Here is a 16583-nt window from a genome sequence, read left to right as displayed (position 1 = left end):
CTGGCATGTAGTCTGCAGTGCAAAGGTGGGCGTCTTGCCTGCTAGTCTATTTAACAGTAATGAAAATGATATTAAATAAATCTCTCAGTGTGTTGATACAGGTGGCTATGGGGCTGGACCAACTGCCCCCACAAGTACGGCGGCCGAAGCAAAATTATAGTAATGGACACAAAATCAGCAAGAATCAGCAGCTGTGGAAAAGACAGCAGCTAGCAGAGAATTAAAGGAGAAATTAAGAGAAGTTTTACACATAAAATTGCGGCCAACACACTTGTGGAGGTTGGGAAGGCGCCTGGAACATCACAACAAGAAGGTGAAACAAAAACACACACAAGCAGAGAAATGTGAGAGAGAGGCACGTGCTAGAGAAATGCCTCGTTTGAGAAAAAACGTTAAATTAGCCCATGTACAAACGCACATACACGCAATGAAGAAACAGCTTACACCCATGAACACGTGAAGATTTTCCAGCAAGTTTAAAGCAGTGAAACTTAACATATACCCGCCGTTACACAATAAAGTTTATCCACTACTAACAAATAAACCCTCTGGGTTGCAGGACAACAACTTAACTTCAAAAAAAAAAAAAAAAAAAAATCACAACCAGTGATAACACGACAAATTTAGTGGTTAATAAAAGTCAAATTGTGACATGTTTTCTTCTGATTGATTAATACAAGTGATTACTGAATGAAAGAAAATTCCATTTTTGTGCTTTAAACATGATCTTAAGAATTTTAACATGTACCTGTGTTGTCCTGTCAGCTTGGTGGGTTATGAGAGGATTATATGGTGAGAAAAAACAAAAAAGGGGGAGAGAAGGCTGACACAGGGCCTGGTCCCGTTGTTTTTCCCCTCTCTGAGTAACACAGCCAATACAACATGATTTTCCTGTTCGTTTGTTTTTGTTTTTGTTTTGTTTTGTTTTTTCTCTTTATGCTTGATTACAGGCTGCTTTGTCGGCCCGGAAAAGCCGAGGCTGACCCTGGACTCCTGCTCTCCCCTCTACCATCTTTGCTCTCTCCTCTACCATCTTTGATGTGACCCTGACTAAATGCTAAAGCAGCTGAACCCGCAACAACAACTTGAAAATGTCAACAGTGCTGCAGGAAAATGATCTCATGCAGCAGAGACGGAGAGCGGTAATCCAAGGCCCGTTTCACTACACGGGGAGATTTCTGTCAGCGTCTTTTCTTTCTGAGAAGATTGAGAAAGGCCCGGCTCCCACCACCGATTCTGACCACCTTATATAAAGGAACTATTGAGAGCATCCTGAGCAGCTATATCACTGTCTGGTTCGGGAACAGCACCATGCCGGACAGACAAGCACTACAGAGGGTTGTGCAATCAGCTGAGCGCACCATCCGCTCCGAGCACCCTGACCTGCACTCAATCTACAGCAGGCGGTGCTGGACCAAGGCCAGGAAGATGGTGAAGGACCTCAGCCATCCCAACAACAGACTGTTCTCTCTGTTGCTGTGTACGTGACAAATAAACATCTGGATTTGGAAAACGAGGCACTCGCAAAGCCACCAGCATTGTGCCTGATTGGACACACCCCTCTCACACACTCTTTACATTCTTGCCATATGGAAAAAGACAGCTTCAGCTGACAGAGCTGTGACGAGACGCCCATTAAGCCCAGATGAAAAGTGAGGCCGAGCAAAACCATGCTGACCTTAACCACTCTGCATTAAAACTGTGCAGGACAGTGACGGACCAACAATGACCAGCGGGCAGCAAAAAGGGCGTGCCAGGGACAGGAGGAGTAACTGAGGTCACCTCAGAATGGACAAAACACCAGGAGAAAATAAGCTGAAGGCACAGGTGTCGGGGCTCGGCCAGGAGCTGACCTCTGAGAAGAGCCGAACAGCAGAGCCGCAAAAGGCCGTGGAGCAAAGCAAGGAAAACATCAATGGACTTACATCTGATTTCTACGGAAAAGACTCTGAGGTTTCTGCCCTCAATAAGACCTCAAGGCATCAGAGCAGAAACTGAGCATGGCTCAGGAGGAGCTAGCTGAAAATCGAACCCATCAGGCTTGGAGTCCAAGACACCGGACTTGAAATCAGGCCGGAGCATCCTGGAGCTAGATGAGCAGTGTGATTTGTCCGGTCTGCTATGGAGCGAACGTTAGGGGGATGGCTTCCTGTCGCCTCTGCCGTCCTCCGATCGCTCAGCGTCCTGGGCTGCCCAGCTCTGGACTGAACGCTCGGGCCGAGACACCCAAACAACCATGGACTCCATTCCCGTGGAATGGGACCACGACTACGACCTCAGCCGTGGGCTTGAGAGTGCAAGAAGGGATCCCAGAGAGCCTTGAGGCCTGTGTAAAACTAACAGAACAAAGATTGAGGTCTTCCACTGGGGAGGTGGAAGCTGCAGACTCTCCTATACACCTTCTGGATGTCAGCCGTTCCACCTGCAAACAAACGGACAGCAGTCGCACTTCTGCAAGCAACAAACGGACATCCAGACAATTGAGCTGCGTATCAAAACCCTGAAGGAAGACCGAAGCAAAAGGGTCAAGTTAAGGAGGAGCGAAATAAGGAGAAGATGCTGGACACTGGAGAAAAGGACTGCCTCAATTGGGGCCAGAACCAGTATGGACAGAACTCTGAGCAGCAGCACCAATGGATGCAAACAGACTGAAAAGGAGGAGGGCAGGACCCAGGGCACGCTTCAGGCCGTGGTTTATCCAGAACACTACAACAGGAAAGTGATGAACACAAACACCCACACAAACACACACATCTACATGCACCGACTCAGAGTGAAAAGAAACATACATATGAACATATGCACTCGTTGATTGAGGGAGAAATGACACACACACACACACGCTGATGCAATGAAGAATGCTTTACTAACAAATGCTGCACACAAACATCCAAATACGGAGTTGGTTACAACAGCAAGAACTGATTGATTATTTACTGCTTAAATGTATTTCATGCCACGCAGAGGGCATTTGTGTAGATTTAGAGGACATGGTCTGAAGCACTTTGATAATGAAAACAATGTCTGTGCGTGATGTCTGTTTATGGCTCAAAGCCTCCACTGAATTGTTTACTGTGCTTCACATAGTCTAACAAGGAGCAGTGGTACAGAGCGAAAATGATGAATGAATGGTGTGAGTTTTATTTCGAAGAGATTATGAAAAGGTTGTGTTGATTCAACTTAGTTGTTTACGTTTTTGCCAAGGTAAAGAGTTGGTGTGTAACTAGTGTCCACTATTGAGTCAAGTAAATCCAACATGTTTTGTTGGTGCAAAAAGGAGTTTTGGTTGATCTTTGGGTTTTGTTTGACACTAGGTTGATTCTATCAGTGAGGTTTGGATTGTTCTCTTTCTCTAAGAGAGAGAAAGATGGTTTGAACTTTGGACATGTTTGCAATGGGCCCCAGTATCTGTTATTATATGAGTGTTTAATTGGTTACGTCTGTGTTTGCTTTTGTTACAGTGCACTGAGATAAGAACATCTGAGAGGTGTGATCCACCGGTGGTGATATTTTGGTATTTTGTGAGTTCCTGATTTAATAAATCAGCTCTTTAATCCAGGCCTGAGAGATTGAACTTTAAAGCGCTATAAAATATTCTTATTGAAAACAGTCGTAAAGTATTTTTTCTCCATGATTATAATGGGCTTGGGAGAAAATTGACTTATATGGGACACTGATCCTGAAGCCTAAAAGGATTGCAGCGAGTCAATCCAGTCCAAAGAAGGAAAAACAAACAAGGAGCTGTTTCCTTTAAAATGATGACGTCATCTTGCTGGTGATGGAGCCTCGAATAGGCTGCGCGTGAGACTCCATTATCAGCAACTTTTGGTATGAATGTGTGTGGATGTATGCATATGACTGACGACTAAAAGTCATGGACTGACGACTAAAAGTTTAACTGACTTAATACTGAGACAAAAACGGTGCTGACTTTAGGATTATTGAATGTCCACAGACAATTCACCCAGCCTGTAAAAGAAGGGTGGATGTTTTGTTTTGCTTTGTTTTGTCTGCAAGAACAGAAGAATGACAGAGACTAAAGAGCTGTAGCTTCACAGCAGTGTGAACTGCAGACTGAACCCTTTGGTTGCTAATTTTGAGCTACTGATGTTTGCATTAAGGAAATTGTGTTTTAGTAGCTGTGTTTTAATTAAGGTATTACATTATATTGTTGGGAATATTAAATGCTAAAGTGAAGAAAAGGTTTGATCCCACTCATGACTGAGCATGTTATTATTAACCATAGTGGGTCACTATAGAGAGTCAATTAATTTTAGAAAAAAACAAACAAACAAACAAACAAAAAACCCTCCACCGAGGTCTATGAATAAGAGGGGAATGATAGACAGCCACACTCAAAATGGAGATATGTAATGATAAACACTGGTCCCCGTCTTTTGGGCGCTCTCTTGAAGTAGTCAACAATTTAAAAGTGAGATAAAATAACAGGGGCATGTGCTGAGGGGTGGTGCTGCACAAGAACAAGAGTAAAATGAAGAAAATATTGTTTTTAGAAGTGCAAATTAAAATGTACCATTACACTCAGAGGATCAATATGAAGCTTGATATTTGTTAATTTTGAATGAAGTACATGACTGGTGACTGTTCTGTCCTGAGCTTTTGTTTTTACAGCACCCGCTTGATCACACCAACAGTTTCTCGCCACCGAAGAGGGGTACTTGCAAAAATAAAGAACGGGGAGGAATATCATCAAAACTGGAAACAGGTAATCCCCAAAGGGGGTGATAATGCCATAACTTTCACTATGGTCAAATTCTTAAAATTTGACCCTCAAAAATTCTTCAAACATTTAGACACAAAGTGGAGATTTAGATAAATATAATGTCGTAAACCACATAAGCATGAAGTATTTGATTCAATAAGATGGTGAAGTAACAAGCAGCAAAAGGTTGATCATGTTAATGGTGTTTATTCAAGGGTGCAGAGGAGATTATTATTATTAAAGACAACAAATGAAATAACGAAAAGTAGAAGTGGAAAAATTTGCGTTAACGGCAATAAAATCAAAAAAAAAGAAATACTAACTAAAACTGTACTGAATGTTCACAAAACTAACTAAAATTAATTAGATTTATAGCAAAATGTGTTTGGTTGCATTGACGTGTGCGTGCCCTGCTATAGTGAAATTAAGGGAGTACGTTAGTCGAGTCGTCTGGGTTGCTGCTCCGTTCACCCGCAGAATCTGGTCAGGAAAAGTCGGGAGACAGCGCCAGAATAGAATTGAGGATGATTTTAATATGATTGTTTTGTAGACATAACAAGAGTCTTGTAGTGGAGAGGGACGTAATGTCCTCCTGAGACCCAGAGAATAAGAAAAAACAGGGAGAAATTATTTTCGTTTTTTCTTTTTTCTTTTTTTTCTTTTTTCTTTTAAATGAATCAAGTGTTATTAAAATAACAATCTCATAAGATGAAGATCAGGGACCAACCCAGAAGTCACTGACACTTCACTAACTGTAAACTATTGGTTTAGGAATAAGTGATGGCACTGACCTTTCTATTTCACAAAAGTCAATTTATTTAGGATATCTGAGTAAGTACTGATTTTATTTGGAGACACAAAGGAACATTTGGCACTTCCCTCATCTCACATCTGTTTCATTGTTGTACCCAATCATTCTACAACTGAAATGCCTTGGACTGCTAACCATTTCAGGCAAGTGGAGTGAACCATATTTTGCTAGACTCTCATCAGATTGGGGCTTCCTTTTATTGATCTTTGGAGAGAAGTCTTCATTACTGATATTATTCAGGTCTTGTTCACATGTTTGTCCCAGGTTTCTCAGCCAAGAGGAGCTTAAACCCCAGATACTGTGAGTTCTTTTCACACGTTGAGATCACTGATAACTCTCAGCAACGACGTGATCTCGTAGGAACAATTAGGTGTTATGGATTCAACTATAATTGCGACTCTTATTTTTTACTTTACTGGAAAACATTTCTGCATTTTACCCATATTTTATTTTTAACTCAAAATCAAAATTCCAGATTCTACTACATGTTGGTTTTGCACCAGATAGGACGACAGATTTCAGGTGGCCCTGTGTCTTTCTCTATTACATCTGCCACTGCATCTCGATAATCTTCTCTGTGGCTTTTAGTGGGTCCTGACCCTCTCATATTTTGAAAAATCTATGTTTGAATCTCCCTTAATAATTGTGTTAAGAATTCTCTCCGCCTTTGTCAAAAGTTGGGTATTAGGAAAAAGTGAAATAAATATAAATATAAAGTCCCAATGTGTAGAGCACACATTAATAAATTAGTCATGTTCCCTGTGAAAGTAAATGAGCCTAATTCTTAAAGACCCCTGAAATTATTTACCAGATGTTTATTTTTTGAATAAAATAAAAATCTGAGTTTAACAAAACATTTTAATTGTAAATATCAAGCTTACCTTTCTTTCTTCCATAAAATGTGCTTGTGGGCACGCCAGCCATTTTGAAAAGGTGGGAAAAACAATTGGCAAGGCCACACCCCCACATATGGGATATAATTTTAAAGGTTCTGTTGTCCTCTCTAAGAAACATCAGGACTTAGAGGAGTGGCAAGTAGAGTATGAGAGCTACAAGCAAAAAACTAAATGTGTACTACAGTGCGCAAAAATGAATTACTGGGTCATCAGGGGGTCTTGAGGGACATTTATAAAACAAAAAATCCCACAAACTTTAAAAGTGCACTTGAAAAGCTCACACAAGAAGGTTAACCTAGCTTACCTAGAAGACCTCATCAGGGGGAGCACGCTCCCCCTCGTTGAAGAGCTCACCCACTTAACTCGCATCCCAAGAAAATAGCTAACCCCAGATAAGGCAGCGTGATGTATCCCGAGATAACAGGACTGGGACATCTAAATAAAGGTGTGAAACAATCGCCTTCAAAAGGTTATTAATTAACTTTAACCAAAATTAGGAACACCCGGTGCTGCAAGAGTTAATAGTTATTAGTCTCAACACCCAAGGATAATTAGAAGAGCATGACTGATATGATGCAACTGAGATTTTGTTACACTTAACTTTTGCAAAACACAAATAAAACTAAATTGAAACTAAGGATTTTCAGAAAATAAAAACTAGACTAAACTAGCAAAGAATTGGTAAAAACTAATTACAACTGGCAAAAAATTGAAAATCTGGAGTCGAAACTAAATAAAAGATAAAACCTAATGAAAATGGCGAAACGTTTAAAACTCTGGTGCAGAGATTGGCAAATCTGACCAGGAACGTTATAAAATGGATTGTCAGAACAGTCAGCGTTAAAGCCACTTTTGACAGTCCATACTAGGATGGCATTGGACATCTTGGGGGTGGAAAGGGGTTGGTGTGACCAAGGTGTGGTTTGGCTTGTTGTATGTATATTTGAGATCATATGGCTCTGGATGGACCAGTTACCAGGGCATGGAAGGAGGACAGACTCATTAAAGGAGGAGAAGGCATTTCCTGGGATTGGAGATCCTCTGGGTGAGTGGTTGATTAAAAGCATGCATAAAATAGAAGTTATCTGTTGTTATTGATTGGTAATAGATTGATAATTGGCCACATTTACAGCTGTATTGACTTGTTGTGGACGTAGTCGACTTCAGGTTTAAACACTCTCATTAACAGGTTGAAAATAGTGATATTAAAGGAAGAGTATGCAGCGCCACCCTGTCAGACGCCAGTGATGGTGGAGCTCACTGATGAATCAGGTGAGCTGGATTCATGGCTGATTCAAAACTAAGATCCCCCTGCTGTGGTCAGTAAGGGGAGAAAAGGGGGAAATAAAATCAAGAATTAAAGAGGCATTTATAAACGTTTAGGTGTCAAGTGAAACGGGACAAAAGGGGGTGTTATACTGTTATTTTCAATGTCAGCATTATTATTGTATGAGAATCATGCAACAAGCATTGCATCGATGATCATTTATTGAAGTTTTTGACCTTATACTAACATCTGTGTTCCTGTGATTGTTATAACCTCTGATGAATCTTCCATTTACAGGTGTTAGGATAATGATATAATTTTTCATTGCAGGTGTAATCATGATCATTTTTATACATATTGCAACTTGTTGCTCATTGTAGAGTTGTGCTCAAGTTAATAAGGGTTAAAAGCTACAGTCAGCGCAAATGTCTGACTGATCTATTGAGGGGAAAGGCTTCGAGCATGGAGGGCCGCACGCGCTTACAAAACACTGATATCATGTTATTCTTTGTGATCTTTTCTTAAATTATGTCTTTAAGGTTAGTTTAAATAGTGGCAGTTAATTAAACGAGATTCATTAAAATATTAAATACCTGAGTCAGAACGTTACACGCGGATCACCTTAAGAGTCTGGGAAACTTTGTAGCTGCCTAACTTTTTTTGAATGTTCTAGCTCCGTTGATTTGACACATTGGAATGTGTCAAAAAAGGGGGGGAAGGTTGAGCTTTAACATCAAACAAGGATTATTTGAACATTTTATAATCTTTTAGAGAATCAGTGAAAAAGCATAAACTATCACTTTCATGTTTAATCATTACTCATTGAAATGAACTGAATAGCGTTTAGAAGATTTGTTAATTTTTTGTCTTTTGTTAAAAAGAGGGGTTTCAATAATTTTCAGACACACCTTGCAAATGTGCTTATAACGAGTTGGCACTCGGCCTTTTGAAGGTCAGAAGCTTCGTTCGGCGTGACTGTCCGGACTGATAAAGTGTAAGAAATGCCTTGAGTGCGGAGGGCTAAATGCAAACACTGCTTACACACACATAAGATATGATTAGAATAAGTCCCTGGGACATTCTGAATGTTTTAGACCAATTCTGAATCACTAGAAGGTCAGTAGATGACAACATTAGATTATTAGGGTTAGGAAGAGAGGTGTTTTGGTTTTCTGTCTCTTACAGAGAAAGGAACAGACACCAGACGAGGTCACAGAGATGCGAGGATCCTCCGTAGCAGAGTCAGACACAGTGACTGCCGAGACATCAACTGGGTCCAAGGGTCATGGCGTTTGGGCTCCAGCTAGTCACCACAAAAGGATGGATCCCATAAACACAGCAATAACCATGAAGGGGTTGGCGGAAATCCGGGAACACCAGACCAACGAAGTTCGAGAGGCTTTTGGGCAAAAAGGGGACACCTTCCTGTTCCTTTTTCTGGAGAATACACAGATCGTTGTTTGAAATTGGAGCAGAATAATCCCCTGATCTGTGTTACGACTGAAGGGTTGTCTAACCCCTAAGGTTGGAGAATTAAGAGCAGAGGATCACCCAACTGGACGACACTGGTAGCTGCAGCAATAAAATAAAGGTTAAGAGCTCTTCGGACAGAGGTTCTAGTCTGCGTCTGAATGGTATAAGGGAACACCAAATAAAGCTGTGGGAGAACAGGGGAGTGTCATCTGGACCTGCTATCCTTGTAGTAATAGTTTGTCTTGCACCTGACTTGCGCAAACACAGAGGTCATCTTACATATGGTTTGCCCCTCAGGGGGACAAAGGACCTCAGGAGTGAGAAGAGATGAACCCGGCCACACTGGGCTACAGGGTGTTTGTGAGGTCATTATTCTAATGACCTCATCAGGGGGAATTGTAAAATTATGATATTATTTTATGCCATGTTATACCCCTAATTAAAGATTGTGAATTATTATGTAGTTTTAGTTTGCATTATTCTCCTGAATTAGAAGAAGCTGATAACTATTGCATTAGTTAAACTGATTTGCATTACATTAAATTGCTGACTTGTTGTGAATGAATGATATTGTTTTATGATGCATTATATTGCTGAGTTATAAGAAATACTGTTCGCAGAAGGTTATTGTCTAATTTGTCTGAGTAGAAGAGAACAGAGTGTGCTGGAGTTTTCTGCCCCATTTCAGCAGGAGCAGATAAACAGGGAGCCAAGGTCGTAGCTTAGGCGCTGTGTGAGAGAGAGCATGTGAATGTTTAGGCTTTTTATGATAAGGTGGAGGCACCAGAGGTTATAAAAGTTTGAGCAATGCTCCACCATTTTGAGATTTTGAGGCTGTCTGCATCCGTGTCCATCTCCCACGTGTGTGATCATTAAATCATCGTTTGACTCAACCCGGCCGGACCAGTGTTGTTATTGTGGTTTTTTCTCTTGTCTCCATCCCCAATATTTTGAACCTTAACAATATATACACACATATATATATATATATACACACATATATATATATATATACATATATATATATATATATATATATATATACATATATATATATATATATATATATATATATATATACACATATATATATATATATATATATATATAAAAACACCCAGCACGCCCCTGCGGGTGGTTTATCCTTCAAGCTCGGGTCCTCTACCAGAGGCCTGGGAGCTTGAGGGTCCTGCGCAATATCTTAGCTGTTCCCAGGACTGCGCTCTTCTGGACAGAGATCTCCGATGTTGTTCCCGGGATCTGCTGGAGCCACTCGCCTATCTTGGGAGTCACCGCACCTAGTGCTCCGATTACCACGGGGACCACCGTTACCTTCACCCTCCACATCCTCTCGAGCTCTTCTCTGAGCCCTTGGTATTTCTCCAGCTTCTCGTGTTCCTTCTTCCTGATATTGCTGTCATTCGGAACCGCTACATCGATCGCTACGGCCGTCTTCTTCTGTTTGTCTACCACCACTATGTCCGGTTGGTTAGCCACCACCATTTTGTCCGTCTGTATCTGGAAGTCCCACAGGATCTTAGCTCGGTCATTCTCCACCACCCTTGGGGGCATCTCCCATTTTGACCTCGGGACTTCCAGGTTATACTCCGCACAGATGTTCCTGTACACTATGCCGGCCACTTGGTTATGGCGTTCCATGTATGCCTTGCCTGCTAGCATCTTGCACCCTGCTGTTATGTGCTGGATTGTCTCTGGGGCATCTTTACACAGCCTGCACCTGGGGTCTTGCCTGGTGTGATAGACCCCAGCCTCTATGGATCTTGTGCTCAGAGCTTGTTCTTGTGCTGCCATGATTAGTGCCTCTGTGCTGTCTTTCAGTCCAGCTTTGTCCAGCCACTGGTAGGATTTCTGGATATCAGCCACCTCCTCTATCTGCCGGTGGTACATACCGTGCAGGGGCCTGTCCTTCCATGATGGTTCCTCGTCTCCCTCCTCTTTCTTGGGTTTCTGCTGCCTGAGGTATTCACTGAGCACTCGGTCAGTTGGGGCCATCTTCCCAATGTATTCTTGGATGTTCGTTGTCTCATCCTGGACTGTGGTGCTGACACTCACCAGTCCCCGGCCCCCTTCCTTCCGCTTAGCGTACAGCCTCAGGGTGCTGGACTTGGGGTGAAACCCTCCATGCATGGTAAGGAGCTTTCTTGTCTTTATGTCAGTGGCTTCTATCTCCTCCTTTGGCCAGCCTATTACCCCAGCAGGGTACCTGATCACGGGCAGGGCGTACGTGTTGTTGTTCTTACCATTCAGCTGACTCCTCAGGACTTGCCTGACCCTCTGCAGGTACTTGGTGGTTGCAGCTTTTCTTGCGGCCTCTTCATGGTTCCCATTCGCCTGCGGGATCCCCAAGTACTTGTAACTGTCCTCTATGTCTGCAATGTTGCCTTCTGGTAGTTCAATCCCCTCAGTTCTGACTACCTTCCCTCTCTTTGTTACCATCCGACTACACTTCTCCAGTCCGAACGACATTCCAATGTCATTGCTGTATATCCTGGTAGTGTGGATCAGTGAATCGATGTCTCGTTCACTCTTGGCATACAGCTTGATGTCATCCATGTACAGGAGGTGGCTGACAACTGCTCCGTTCCGTAGTCGGTATCCGTAGCCAGTCTTGTTAATGATCTCACTGAGGGGGTTCAGGCCTATGCAGAACAGCAGTGGGGACAGAGCATCTCCTTGGTAGATCCCGCACTTGATGGTGACTTGTGCTATGGGCTTGGAGTTGGCCTCTAGTGTTGTACGCCACATCCCCATTGAGTTCCTGATGAAGGCTCTTAGGGTCCCATTGATCTTGTACAATTCTAGGCATTCCAGTATCCAGCTGTGGGGCATTGAGTCATAGGCCTTCTTGTAATCAATCCAGGCAGTGCACAGGTTGGTCAGTCTGGTCTTGCAGTCTCGGCTGATTGTTCTGTCTACCAGTAGCTGGTGTTTTGCGCCTCTGGTATTCTTGCCAATTCCTTTCTGTGTCCCGCTCATGTATTGACCCATGTGCCTGTTCATCTTAGCCGATATGATGCCTGACAGGAGCTTCCATGTAGTACTGAGGCAGGTTATTGGTCGGTAGTTGGAGGGGACCGGTCCCTTCTTTGGGTCCTTGGGGATCAGGACCGTCCGGCCTTCAGTTAGCCATTCCGGGTGTCTCTCGTTAACTAGCAGCTGGTTCATTTGTGCTGCCAGACGCTCGTGGAGTGCAGTTAGCTTCTTCAGCCAGTAGGCGTGAACCATATATACATATATATACACATATATATATATATACACTATATATATATATATATATATATATATATATATATATTATATTATATATATATATTATATTATATATATATATATATATATATATATATATATATATATATCCTCACGTATGTGAGGATGCTGTTTGTAGATTACAGCTCAGCATTCAATACCATCGTTCCCTCGAAGCTGGACAGGAAACTGCAGGATCTAGGACTGAGCAGCTCCCTCTGCAGCTGGATCCTTAGCTTCCTGTCTGACAGACGCCAGGTGGTCAGACTGGGCAGCATCACCTCATCCCCCATCACACTGAACACTGGTGCTCCACAGGGGTGTGTACTGAGCCCTCTCCTGTACTCACTCTACACCTACGACTGCACAGCCACTAACAGCTCCAACATCATTGTGAAGTTTGCGGACGACACTACAGTGGTGGGTCTTATCACCAACAGTGATGAGACGGCTTACAGGGAGGAGGTCAGCGCCCTGACCCACTGGTGTCAAGACAACCATCTCACCCTCAACGTCGCAAAGACAAAGGAGTTGATAGTGGACTTCCGGAGGTGCAGAGAAGTACACACCCCCATCACCATCAACGGCGCTGCTGTGGAGAGAGTGAGCAGCTTCCGGTTCCTTGGCGTACACCTGGCTGAGGATCTTACGTGGTCAGTACACACAAACAAAACAGTGAAGAAGGCGCAGCAGCGCCTCTTCTTTCTCAGGAGACTGAAAAGATTCGGCATGAGCCCCCGCATCCTCAGGACCTTCTATCGCTGTGCCATTGAGAGCATCCTCACTGGATGCATCACCACCTGGTATGGCAACAGCACCGCCTACAACTGCAAAGCTCTCCAGCGAGTAGTGCGGTGCTCTGAACGGATAATTGGAGGTGAGCTTCCCTCCCTCCAAGACATCTACAGGAAGCGGTGCCTGAGGAAAGCGGGGAGGATCATCAAGGACTCCAGTCACCCCAGCCATAAACTGTTCAGACTGCTTCCATCAGGAAGGAGGTTCTGCAGCATCCAGTCCCGTACCAGCAGACTGAGAGACAGCTTTTTCCATCAGGCCATCAGACTGCTGAACACGTCATAGACACCTCAGCTTCACTACTGGAACTTCAACATTATGCACTCCACACTGTATATAAATGCCACTTGTTTTGCACATATTCAACTCTGTATATTTTATATATTTTATTATTATTATTATTATTATTTTATTTTATTTTTTTACTATTTAATTTGTAAAAATGTGTATACACACACACACACACACACACACACACACACACACACACGTAGGAAAATATTTAGTATACACATCCAGAAATGCATACACTATTATATATTGTACATATATTTATTAGTTTCAGGTTGGCCATTCTTGTATTTTGCTCGTTTGTGTTGTTGTGTTTGCACATCTCTGTTGCTTGTGGGGCTCGCACACAAGAATTTCACTCGCATGTGCTGTGCCAGTGTGCCTGCACATGTGATGTGACAATAAAAAGTGATTTGATTTGATTTGATTTGACCTTGTGGCGGGTGATGCTACTTGACATGGCCAGGGAAGACAAGCACATGGGTAGTGTAGTTGCTTAGGTACTGTAGTTTAGGGAGAGTGCAATCAGAGGCCTGCCTCCTGCCATTAATCATACTGACATAGTTATTAGGCCATAATGGCAACCGAGGGAATGCTTAAACCGGAGAGATGGCTGTAATATTTGCACGCTGACGTGTAGGACACATATCAGCACACACACTCCTCGCTGAAACACACATAGTTTACAGCATCAGAAGCAGACCTGGGGCCTAGTCACACTGACCTTCCCTTGAGAAAAGTGGCTTCTTCTTTTAACTTTTCCAGCAGTCCTACTTTCTTTTGCCAGCTTACATTCTTATTCTTTTATATTTTAAGCCAGATCTATATTTTAATTTCCCCAAATACATGCAGTATTAAAAAAAGAACAAACGACAAGGTGGTTCATATATTCAGATAACATTCACCATCTGTTTTAAGGTAAAAAAAAACAAAACAAAATCACATCATTGGCACGTCATGAACGGACTCCATTCCATTAAAAAAGGAGACATTTTTCAGAATGCAGTAGGTATTCTTTCAGACTTTAGAATGCAGTGTGCTGATAAAGTAGAGACAATCTATTTACACTTTAATGCGCTCTGAATGAAGAAATCTTCGACTGAGTGCAGTTATTTATTTAGGCAAAGGCAAATGTGAAATGAACTCAATTACACTAAGTGTAGTTTGTGTTATCAAGTAATTTTCCATGTCTCACCCATGATACAGTGGCATCATTTGGAATTCAAAATCATATTACCAGGAGTCTGATATAATGCGTAGCCTTGAGTGTGCTCAGCCTGCTCAGTCAGGGGCTTTTAATTCCATTTATCAGCTGCTTTCTTTCGAGAAATATAAAAATGAAACAGGTCAAAGGGTGAGACAGATGCACGGACAACCTGGATATCTTTGAGATTTAACATGCATGTCACAAAGCATTGTCGACCAATGTACATTCCCTCCCTTGGCTCCTCTTCTCTGCCCCCAGAGCACGGATAAGACGTCAAACTGCCAGAAATATCCTGTGATAACAAGCAGCTGCTCTCCTTTGAGAACTCATGGTATTCTTGGACGACACTGAAATTCTACTCTGCTTCACCTGCTTGCAGGCGAAGGCCGGGCAGGCTCTGGCTAAGCCCTCGCCGCTGCTGCTGCTTTGATGTGCGAGTTCTCCAGGCGGGGCTCTTTGGCTAAATTGCTTTTTCTTCAGCTATGAGAGCTGGAGCCTGTCATTGTTGGAGGGCAAGTCTCCAACTGTCCTTATGACAGGATTGCACTGGGAAGTGTGGGCGCTCGGAAATTACATAGGAAGCAGCTACAAGCAACGCTCTGTCTCTCATTTTACGGAAATATCTTTAAGCAACTTGTCTCCTTTGTTACTGAAGCTCCAGCCTCCATTTGATTGTACTGAAGCCATCTGGTGGTTAAAAGAGTGAAGGACACAATAAGTCCTTCAACCTGAACAAACTAGGTTAGGTCTTAGTTTTTGGACAAAGAAATATATTTTTTTTTAAATTTTGCCTTTGTGCTCCACCACAGTGCATTTTAAATCAAACAATAAAGGTATGATTTAAGTGAAGACTTTAATTTGAGTGGGTTAACAAAGGCATTGCATTCATTGTTAGAGAATTATGACCAAATCTATACACATTCCAACACTTTCAGAGACTATATTTGGACAGTTATCTGAGAAATAGTTTCACGGTTCAGTAAAACCGGTTGCCTTGTTATTTCATGACAAATTAAGCAGATAAAATACACTATATTGCAAAAGGTATTCACTCACCCATCTAAATGGTTAAATTCAGGTGTTTCAATCACCTCCATGGACACAGGTTTAAGCCTAGGCATGCAGACTACTTCTACAAACATTTGTGAAAGAAAAAGTCACCCAGGAGCTGGTGAATTCCATCGTGATACTGTGACAGGATGCTACCAGTGCAACAAGTCCAGTCGTGAGCCTTCCCAGAGAAGTGTAAGCTGTTGTAGCTGCAAAGACTGAACTCACATATATTAAAATTATTAAACACTTTAGAATCTGATGTCACTCAAGTTCATAGGTGTCTGAAAGCAGACAAACAATTACTTTTGGTAATATAGTGTATCTGCTGTTTATGTCAAGCACTGAATTTGCATTTCATAGCTGTTCAGTGTGCTCTCAATATGAGTTCCAAAGAGATTTTAAATTCAGTTCAGTTCAATTCACTTTATTTATATAGCAATAAAATCAAAACCTAAGTGGCCTCAAGGCACTTTTAGTGTAAGGTAAAGACCCTACAATAATATAAAGAAAACAGAGAAAACCCCAAAAATCATATGACCACCCGTTAAGCAAGCGCTTTGGTGACAGTGCGAAGAAAAAACTCCCTTTTAAGAGGAAGAAACCTCCAGTAGAACCAGACTCAGGGAGGGGCGGCCATCGCCCACGACCGGTTAGAGTGAGTGGAGGAAAACAGGACAAAAACATGGAAGACAGCCAGAGAGTAATAGTAAATAATAATCAAAAGCAGAATGGTGTATAAACACATAGTGAGGGGAAAAAAAGGTGACTGAAGAAGAAACACTCAGCGTAAATCT

General features: G+C 42.3%; 1 protein-coding gene across 4 annotated transcripts in view; it reads right to left on the bottom strand.

Moving 5' to 3' along the window:
- The window catches only part of LOC147304384 (receptor-type tyrosine-protein phosphatase U-like), a 273746-nt gene that overhangs the window by 132958 nt on the left and 124205 nt on the right, over positions 1-16583 (bottom strand). The gene's annotated exons all lie outside the window — the stretch shown is intronic.

The sequence above is a fragment of the Aulonocara sp. 'chitande type north' Nkhata Bay genome, linkage group LG22, assembly GCF_057382095.1.
Source record: "Aulonocara sp. 'chitande type north' Nkhata Bay isolate Kocher_YH1m ecotype deep benthic linkage group LG22, A_spYH_male_GT1.1, whole genome shotgun sequence".
Classification (NCBI taxonomy): domain Eukaryota; kingdom Metazoa; phylum Chordata; class Actinopteri; order Cichliformes; family Cichlidae; genus Aulonocara; species Aulonocara sp. 'chitande type north' Nkhata Bay.
This window is presented reverse-complemented; position numbering and strand designations above follow the sequence as displayed.